Consider the following 10,458-nt stretch of genomic DNA (forward strand, 5'->3'; position numbering starts at 1 on the left):
CATTCAGACCCGATTGCATGCTGCATTTTTTTTGCAGCCGTGCGATCAGGTCTGAACAGTGCATGTGTGTGGGATGCTATGCGCAAGTGCAATGCTGTCCGGTGACAGGGGTCGCTGGACAGTGACAGTTTCTACGATGAAAGCGATAACAGGGGCAATCGCAAGAAGATTGAAAAGCAGAAGGCGTTCCTGGGCAGCAAATCACCATTTCCTGGGAGTGTCATAAAAAAGGCAGGCGTGTCCACCCATTCCGGAGGAGGGTTCCTGACGTCACCAGCAGCCCAAATCGTCTCAGCAGCTGAGTAAGTCCTGTGCTCTGCAGAAACAAAGCTCTCTGCACAGCTGTTCGCACTCATTCTGAGTTGATCGCTCGCTACGGATTTTCGCAGCGCATCGATCATGGCAAAATTCTAAGCAATGAATTTCATGATAATACTTGACCTTATTGTGAACAGATAAAATGTGTCATAAGTGTATTTTTTAAACTTTTCTTTTACTATTTATTCTAATATATATCATACATGTAAGTTGGATATATTTAATGCTGAATAAATCCAGGAGTCAGTTTAGCTGATATGTACCACATTTTTCAAAGTGCAATATATGATGGTGATATTGCTTTTATTTTCATTTATTGAAGGGACACACAGATTACTTTAAGGTCTGTTAGTGACAAAGGAAGAGGCACTTTTTGAAAAGAATAACATTTTTAAATGTATATAACTAAGAAAATATTGAAAACATGAGCTTGTCAATGGGACTGAGTAACTCTGATCTAATGAGTTATTATCTAGACGTAGGACATTCTAGATGGTCTAAAACTGATACATGCCTCCTACAACAACTAGAAATTACAAATCAAAATTGATAATTAAAATGAATGGTTTACCCAATGTCACAAACACTGTGATATTAATATACAAACATTGTACACAACAGTGTTACATTTCCTTTTTTGGCAATTCACATCCTGGGAACTGATGATGGATTACAAATGGAATCCATTTCTTTTTAAATGACAACAATAAAGTAACCTCTGAAGTTAGTGGGGCAAAGCTCTATGCTAACAGCACTCTATTGCGCTATTTCTCACCAAGAATTACACTACGCCCATTGGTATAATAACGTTTTAGTGAATCTGCTGTAACAATGCTTCTGCATACACCACGTTTAATCTTTATAATCTGTTAACAACATAAATGCATGCAACATGTTAAAGACTTCCATTAATGTTTTCTATTTTTAAGACCACTGCTGGCTGTGCGACTGAGTCTTTCAACACGGTAAGCTATTCTGATAAATCTTAGTTTTGATATGTAAAATTACTATGCCCCTAGAACAAGCTGTCACCAAGTTACACATGCCTTGATCCAACCACATTCCTATCTCCAGCCAGAACTGAGTCTTCTTGTGTGTGTTATGCTGAAATACAGATGTTGAGCTAATTTTTTTTGTACACATACTGTATGAACAATTAATTCCACTCATCTTTCTTATTGAATGAGTTAATTACTGTACATGAGACTCACCTCCATTAAGGATGCAGATAAAAACAAAAAAAAACCAAACTCAAATGTATATTCAACAAATACAGGTTGAGTATCCCTTATCCAAAATCCTTTGGACCAGAGGTATTTTGGATATCAGATTTTCCGTATTTTGGAATAATTGCATATTATAATGAGATATGAAGTTGATGGGACCTAAATCTAAGCACATAATGCATTTATGTTTCATATACATCTTATACACACAGCCTGAAGGTAATTTTAGCCAATATTTTTTATAACTTTGTACAGTAAACAAAGTGTGTCTACATTCACACAATTAATTTATGTTTCATATACACCATATACACACAGCCTGAAGGTCATTTAATACAATATTTTTAATAACTTTGTGTATTAAACAAAGTTTTTGAACATTGAGTCATCAAAAAACAAAGGTTGCACTCAAAAAAGTCCGTATTTTGGAATATTTGGATATGGGATACTCAACCTGTACTTGCAAATCAAATCCCTGAAAAACTAGCTGCTCTTCTAGGCATCTCCTGAGAGCGGAGTCTAGGTGAACACATTGCAGTGCACTGGATGGGCCATCTACATGCTCCAATGCAGAAACAGGACATTCTATGTTCCATATCAAGTGCTCTTTGGAATCGATTTCCTCCACCTGGATACTACATTTTATGTGGCCTTACAACTACAATTAATAACACTGATGGAAATATAAGGACACTTTAAAGCTAAATAGTTAATTTTTGATAGCATTAAGTGTTGTAAGTTAAAATATAAAATTATACTTAACGGAACTTCTTTAATCCCTTGATTTGGTGTATACAAATGCATGAATATAAAGTAGAGATGAGCAGGCTAGATTCTCAGAGATTCAAGACCATCCAAACTTACCCAATCTGAGTGGATCAAGGCCGGGACTCAAAATTCCCTGCCTGACTTGGTTCTGAAAACAATGCAAAATGTCATCCTGTCTGTATCAGATCTTATGGTTTTTGGACTTGGGTGTCAATTTCAAAGGCCGAACAAACTCATTAACCTGATCAATGATTGGCTGAGAGTGCAATTGTCATGGCTCTCAACCAAGGGATCCCTTCATTCTCATCTACCCTGAGGCTGCTGTTTTGCTCCAACCACACACAAGCAGGCAGGCACTGAGAGAGGACAACAATAAAAGTAGCGCTCTAGACAGAATATTAAATAGTTATAAACAAGTGCATATTATTTGGATGTAGATAATATTATGTTTAATATAAAAAAATAAGAATAGCATAAACTAAAAAATACAAATACAACAAAAGTTAATATATCAATAATATGAGCAGACATCTCACCCATAAGGCTGTCCATATACAGATATAGCTGAAGCAATTGCTGACTGTGAATCGTTGCAGCCTGGTACACGATGCAGCATGCCGCATTGCAGTTAGATGAGCATGGCCACATCTGTATATAGAAAATTAGTTTACAGTCCTGTATGTGCCTGTACCTGTGTATACTTCCGGGGCCGAATATAGATATAGAATCCTCAGGTGAATGTGGTGTCATCTGATGGTGAGATCCAAGCAAGGATGTCCAATTCATATAATCCCCAGCAAGCTGTTACTTCCTCTAACAAATCTGAAAGCTGGTTCAGACTCTTTAGGTAACTTGCACAATCCAGTGGGTGGGTATAGGTAGGTACATCAACGCGTTTCACTACTCAGTACTTGCTGCTTTTTCAATACCTTGAAAAAGCTGCCAGTTCATGCATTGAATGCTATCACAATATTGTTTTTCGCAAATGACCCTGATGTACAATATATATCTTCTGAGACCATTTTTAAGCAGGAATAAAGTATAGAAATATTAGTTTTCATGCATTAATGAAAGACCTAAGACATATGTGGAGCATATTTAACATTTCGGAGATTCTATATGTGCTGTGCCTGCAATATGATTTACTGCACTGTATAACTGAAACAATATAATATTTTCCAGGCTGGTCTGTCTGGTCAAGCTATAGGCTTACTTAATGGTGTTGTGGAAAAAACTTTGGATCCTTTGTTGGTGAGTGCTGTGGAATACTGAATGGGTGTGCTGTATAAATATAAGTAAAGTACATAATCTTTTGGTGATACAGTATAACTCTATAAAGTTTGAATTACATAATATTTGAAATTCAAACTGTTGGAATGGTCTTAACACTTAATTTTTGAGTTACATTCTCAGAACTGTACTCAGTATTGTAATTTCTTTTAATACCACATTTTTAAAATACAGGATTCTCTAATTTTAGAGACTAATGTTATCAAAATTAAAAAATAGATCTTAAAAGTGGTCACTGACAACTACATATCCATTTTTATTCCATTTCAACATTTGTGAATATGGTGTTAGTTATTTTTTTGTGTTATGTCTTATTAAATATGAAGTTCCTAAGCCTGCAGCAGTCTAATGCATTTATTATGGTTACATTTACAAATTTAAAACAATATTTGTAAGTGGGGCCAATTACAGTTACACTTACAAATCAGTTAGTGATGTACACCAGGCATAGGCAACCTGTTGTACTCCAGTTACACATCCCAGCATGCCCTAACATCAACATAGTAGCAGGGAATGCTGTGATGTGTAGTTCCACAGCAGCTGGCGCACACAGGTTGCCTACCCCTGAGTTTTATCATTGTGAATACCACATTAACAATGTAAATGTTATCTCTGGATATTAGTATTTAGTAACAAGGCAATTTAATAAACATATTATTTTATGTACTGTAGGAAGGGTTTTATTTTTTCTATTTGAAGCAATAGTCCTCTTTAGTATATATTGTAATATAATTTATGCCATAGATAATAATATCTCATAATGATTAAAAATGAACATTCATTTACATTGGGATTAATATGTTACAGATTGTGCCAGAGATTATATAATTTCAAAACACCTCATGCACAGTATATAATAAAAATACTAAGCTCCAAAACACTGAAATGCAGAAATTAAAAATAGATATCAGATGTGGTTGGATATCTGTAACACTTCTTCCAAAATGATTTCACTTTCACACTCCCATTACCAGAATATGTATAGATCCATAAACTACATAAAATGTAACTTTCATTAAGTGCTGCTGTAAATGGTAAACTACCACCCCTCCCCCCAACAAAAAGTTACCAGAAAATCATAATACTAAAACTAACCTTGGATTGTGCAAAAGGACAGAGATTTGTTTTCATAACACATATATTGGAGAAATGACAGATTACCATTTTGGAAGCATGGTGTGGATCATTTAGTTTATACGGTAAATTTATTTTGCACAGTGTATTTTTCAGCAAAAGTTATAGGATCATTTTATTTCAGAATACTGTGATAGACACCGTGGGAACTCTTTTAGGAGGCATTTTAAACCCCATTCTTTGTAACAAGGTAAGAGTGAAATACTATATAAAATAGAAATGTATTTGCTAGTGATGTTAAACATGTAAGAGTAGCAGTGAACAATATACAGACAGAATTACCTGACTTTAGAAAAATAAAATGTGTTACTAATGTAAAGTGGGTTTGGTTATGTCCCAAATAGTAGTGAGAATGTTAATTAATGAAAATCATATCAGGAAAAAAAGTGACATCTGATCTCCATATGTAAGACTAGATCTGTCCTAACAACGTGTATCCTTAGTTGCCATCTGAGACCACTATTCCCATATGGTGCTGGCTGCACATGAATCTGATCATATAGGAATAATCTGATAGCTGTAACTCCATAGCTGGCTTCTGGTTATACATGTCTTATCACCTGCATGCATTAGTGCCCAATGGTCGCATACAATATGATTTTAGGGGACTATAGCATATGTTGCCTACCTCTCAGACTTGGATTTGGTATACAGTAGATAAAGGCACTATTATACCCACTTTCTTATTGTCCTTGAATTTTAGTTACAGAATTAAAAAAAAATCCAAGAAAATATGTTTTAGACTCTCATGGATGTACACTCTCTATAAAACCTGATGAAATGGAAAAACACTTTGTGATACCATTGTATATATTTTTTTTACATTGCTTAGAATATTTTTCTGTTTATTCCATGTAAGGATGGAGGTCTTCTAGGTCTTGGAATTTCACTTGGAAATCCAGTCGGCAAATGGTAAGTGAGTCACAGATATAAATATAATGGGATGGGTGTATGAATATGTTCCTTTACTGCTGGAGTGCTGAGTTGATCAAGCTTTGGTCATATCTATATGTCTACTTTATTTATTCACTGCAATTTACCCAAAACATGTCACCAGGTCAACTTTGCATTACATTGTTGTCTTGACATTGGTGGCCCCCAATCATAAAGGTTAGCTTACAGTTATGGGGGCAGTATATGTGGTCATGCATGTACCAGCTTAGAGACAGATTTACCAAAACATTGATTGTATCATCATTCTGATATGGTGAATACGTATGATTATGTATTACATAGGATTCCCCATACAAAACTAATATCAGCAGGAACAATGCTGTCTCTGGCAGTAACTCTTTTTGTATTATTGTATAATTGAAGTCCATATTGCCAAGTGATTTGCCTTTAATGCACTGAACAGGGCTCAATTTATTACGCTGACAAACCTGCAGTCCTGCACATGCACTTTACACAAGCAAGCACACCTCTAACTGCATAGCTCTTACTAGAGGCACCCTTACCCTTGTGTAATATACTTAGGAAGCAAACAATAGAAATACACAATATCTTAAAATCAATTCTATAGAGTTCCTAATAAATAATTAAAAAATTACAAACTAACCAACAAATATTTACCCTTTTATTATGATATATTTCTGTTCCAGGTGCACAGTTTGTGCATTTTACATATATCAAGACATTTGTGTTCATCCATATATTATGTCAGTATGGTGAGCAGCATCACTGTGATGTTTTTTAACATCTATGCAAAACCAAATCATTAGTCACAGAATAGAAGACAAACCTACTCTCATCATTGTGGGGACACTCTTTTAGAAAAATAATAATACTTAGATTATATTATAATTAATTATTAAAATTTCTAAAAATACTGTAGGTTAAATAAAAGGACATACATTTACATCAAAATAGACAAACGTGCTCTATAAAATGAGTCCAATGGTAGTAAGCAAAATATTTGTTCATATCAGTAGTAACAGGGCCAAAACTAGGATTTATATCACCTGGGGTAAGGCAGAATTTTGGCTCCCCCCATCCTTAATTGTAGGTGTAAATTAAAAAGACCTCATAATGATGCATGTATTGGAAAACAGTATATAATAATAATCAAAGAAATGTATATTGTATAAATAATGTATACTATACATCATATTTTTTAATTAAATAGATAAGATGAAACGAAAAAAAAAAAATGACTTCATGTATGCAGTGTGAGTTCAGATTATCACCAATGCAATTAATTTCATTTATTTTAGCACATTTATAAGTGGTATTGTATAAACAAGCATTCACATTATACACCCATATGCAGTCTCATGTGATATGATTGCTCCAGAGAGCTTCCAGTGATTGCAGTGAGTAAACACACTTGTGCTTCTTTTTTAATATATGCATTTAAAACTGTCCGGGTGTTGGAGCACACACCACCTACTTGGTTGTTGAAACAGTGTCCTAATGGAGGCCTCTGATGCTGCAGTCCAAGAAGGTGGACATCTTTGAGGAAGTGCGCCTCAATCTATTTCAAGCACTACCCACTAGGGATCCTTCACTGCCTGCAGAGCTCTTGCCAGTAGGGTGGGCTGCACTGTGTCACTTGCTGCCCTGAGAGATGAGATCCTGGCTATTACTGGGGAGCATGTCCCTCATCAAAGTGGGCATGTCTAATGTTTTTTTCCACCACAACTGGTGCCATAATTATTAAGGGAACTGCACTTGATGCAGCTGTAGATGGCCTGGGAGATATTTAGTAAAAGCCCCTTGAAGTCAGGATCACTATAGTCTGAGGTGAGCACTTGATGACGGGGAGACAGGCCCAAAGGCAAAACTCAGACATCAGGCTTCGTAACAACCATAGCCCTCATCACCCCCTTAATCCTGCAGCTGGGGTACATGCCCCTCTAACACTGCCCCCCCCCCCCTACACACACACTCCCAGGTTCTACACTGGTAGTAGATAGATGATGAGTTCATCTGTAACTTTTTGCAGACAAATTTGTGATAATTCTCCTAATTTGTTATGGTCAGCAGTCAGATTTAGTGTATTAGATCTCTGAGAGACTAGGACAGAATTTATGCAGTGTGTGTCATTTATAGAATGTGATGCTGTAGCATACTTGTCTACATTAAAAATCTCATCCCTAGGAGTAGCCCGGAGATGAGACACATCTAGCCACTGCAGGGGGCAAAGCCAGACTGCACATCCGTAGACCGCTCCCACTAATGCTGCAGTTTGCGGGTAGGGGGTGGATCTTTTATCCCCATCCCCTTCATTCAGCTGCAGGATTCTCCGGTCTATCTTCTTATCCTGCCCACTTCAATAGGAAGCAGGTGGGGAGCTGGAGATTCCGCTACTCCTCTGTAGGTGTGGGGGACTGTACAACATTTTTTAGAGTCTCCTGCAACTTGTGGGAGAGTAGGCTAGTATGTCCTGCAGTATTGTATTTCCAATGCAGGTAATGCATATGGTACAAAACATAACTACAGTAAGTGACAAAGTCATGCCAAAAATGCAGATATATAAATTGCTTCACAGACATGTAATGACATTGAGGTGTCTGTATTCTCAAGAGAAATCATTCATGTAAGTCATCATGAACTATATATATATAATATAATTCTTAAACATTGTATTCAAATTGTTGTAATAGATGTTACACATATGGTACAAGCTGGTAATTGCACGGTTGGTTTGTTGTTTACCTGTAGTATAATATCACAAAAATGATCACAAATGATCCAGACACAAATTACCCCATAAAAGTGAACTGACAATGAGATATATGTAATCCAAGGATCAATCAAACACATGCAGTTATCCTCAGTGTAAATCCTATAGATATTAGTTATACAGAAAAAGTACATGGATATAGGTATTGCCTGGATACACTATGCATATATACTTTAAATAGAATTCTGCTAGTTATCTACAGTATGCAGAGCTGTTTAGCATATGTGGGACTTGTGGTTATATATATCCATACTTACTGGCATTTAATTTCTTCTCTCCTGGAGAAGCCCAGAGAGGAGATGCTGCAGGGAACTTCGGGAGCCTTCAGAAAAATTCCATGATTCGCAAGTCTGTAGGGAGAGGGTGGGGCTAAAATGACACGATTTGCTTCACTTTAGCCATGCCCCCTCCCTGTAGACCAATGTCACCTATCTTTATAAGGCAGTACTGTTTGTTTGTTTGTTTGTTTGTTTGTTAGTAAACCAAAAAAAGTTACAATTGGGCAAAACCATGTTGCACTGCAGGTGTTGCAGATGTAACATGTGCAGAGAGGTTTAGATTTGGGTGGGGTGTGTTCAAATTGAAATCTAAATTGCAGTGTAGAAATTAAGAAACCAGTATATGATATGCACAGAAACAATATAACACACCCAAATCTAAATCTCTCTGCACATATTACATCTGCCTCACCTTCATTGCAACATGGTTTTGTCCAATTGTTAACTTTTTTGCTTTGCTAACAAACCTAAGTAATCCCCTATATGTAGGGTGACCATAATATCCCTTTAATCTGGGACACACATGATTTACACAGGTTTTGTGGCTGGCTAAAACCAAGTGAAATTCAGGCTAGAGTTTAGCTAGCCACAGAACCTGTGTAAATCATAGGTGTCCCAAATTTAAGGGATATTATGGCCACCCTACTTTATGTGGTAACTTACTGATGCATTCAAGGTTCTGCAACAGGCATTCCCAACCTCAGTCCTCAAGGCACATTAACAGTCCAGGTTTTAGTGATATCCATGCTTGAGCACAGATGACTCAAATAGTAACTCAGTTATTTTAATATAACTATATGTGCTGAAGCCTGGATATCACTAAAATCTGCATTGTTGGTGTCCCTATAGGACCGAGGTTGGGAATGCCTATTCTACAGTATGTTCTTAAATGTATTTATATATTGTTACCTATTATTTTGCAGAGTCACAGGATTCCAATTGAAGCAAATCTGCTTCCAAAGGAGAAAACTGTTTCCGAATATTTGCAAACCAATATTTATGATTTCCTGGGAATATCATTCTCATTGGATCGCCCATGTTTTGGAGAAGTCTTGATTGTTGCTTTATTTCCTGAATGATTTTTTTAATCAATAAAATTTCTGTCAAATTAGTCAAATGTGTATTGTCATTAATTAAGTCAAAGATCCAAAGGAGTGAGTAAGAAAACCTTACTGTATGTTGAGAAAACTCAATTGGGTCTAGTGAGCGGCAGTAAGTAAAGTTACCTTAAATATATTTGTTATTGACCAGTTGTGATATAAAGGTGTGCTAATGTAATTGGTGCAAACAACATTTTTCTTGATTTTATTTTATCAAGAAATGACTGTAGCACTGTATACAAAGTATCCCTGAGTTACACTACCTGACAAAAAATACAATCAAGTGTCTCATAATAGTCACTGTCATCACCGTATTATTGCAAAGTGTTTACTTACTGACAAGCAGTGGCGGCTGGGCCAGGTGGCAGGGTGACATGTACCTGGGGCCACAGCAATATTTAACACTTTTAGGCCTGCATTAAACTGACCCATTAGTCCGGAGGTGGGGAACGTTTGGCCTTCCAGCTGTTGTTGAACTACACACACCTGCTACAATTTTGCTATTTGGCCATGCTAAAACTATTGGAGGGCATGCTGGGATGTGTAGTTCAATATCAGCTGGAGGGCCAAAGGTTCCCTTTCCCTGCTTATCAGTGCCTGTTGCATAGGCCACTAAGAGGTCTATTTACTAAGCCTTGGATGGAGATACATCCGACGGA

The 10,458-nt window shown here is 36.6% G+C and overlaps 1 long non-coding RNA gene across 1 annotated transcript; it reads left to right on the forward strand.

Annotated features, from left to right (window-relative positions):
- Positions 1 to 1,246: 1,246 nt before the first annotated feature.
- LOC134956806 (uncharacterized) lies at positions 1,247 to 9,797 on the forward strand. The gene is made up of 5 exons (XR_010186187.1): positions 1,247 to 1,283; positions 3,495 to 3,563; positions 4,861 to 4,926; positions 5,596 to 5,648; positions 9,623 to 9,797. It is a non-coding gene; the product is annotated as an uncharacterized LOC134956806 (long non-coding RNA).
- Positions 9,798 to 10,458: the final 661 nt, after the last annotated feature.

Source organism: Pseudophryne corroboree, chromosome 9, assembly GCF_028390025.1.
Source record: "Pseudophryne corroboree isolate aPseCor3 chromosome 9, aPseCor3.hap2, whole genome shotgun sequence".
Taxonomy (NCBI): domain Eukaryota; kingdom Metazoa; phylum Chordata; class Amphibia; order Anura; family Myobatrachidae; genus Pseudophryne; species Pseudophryne corroboree.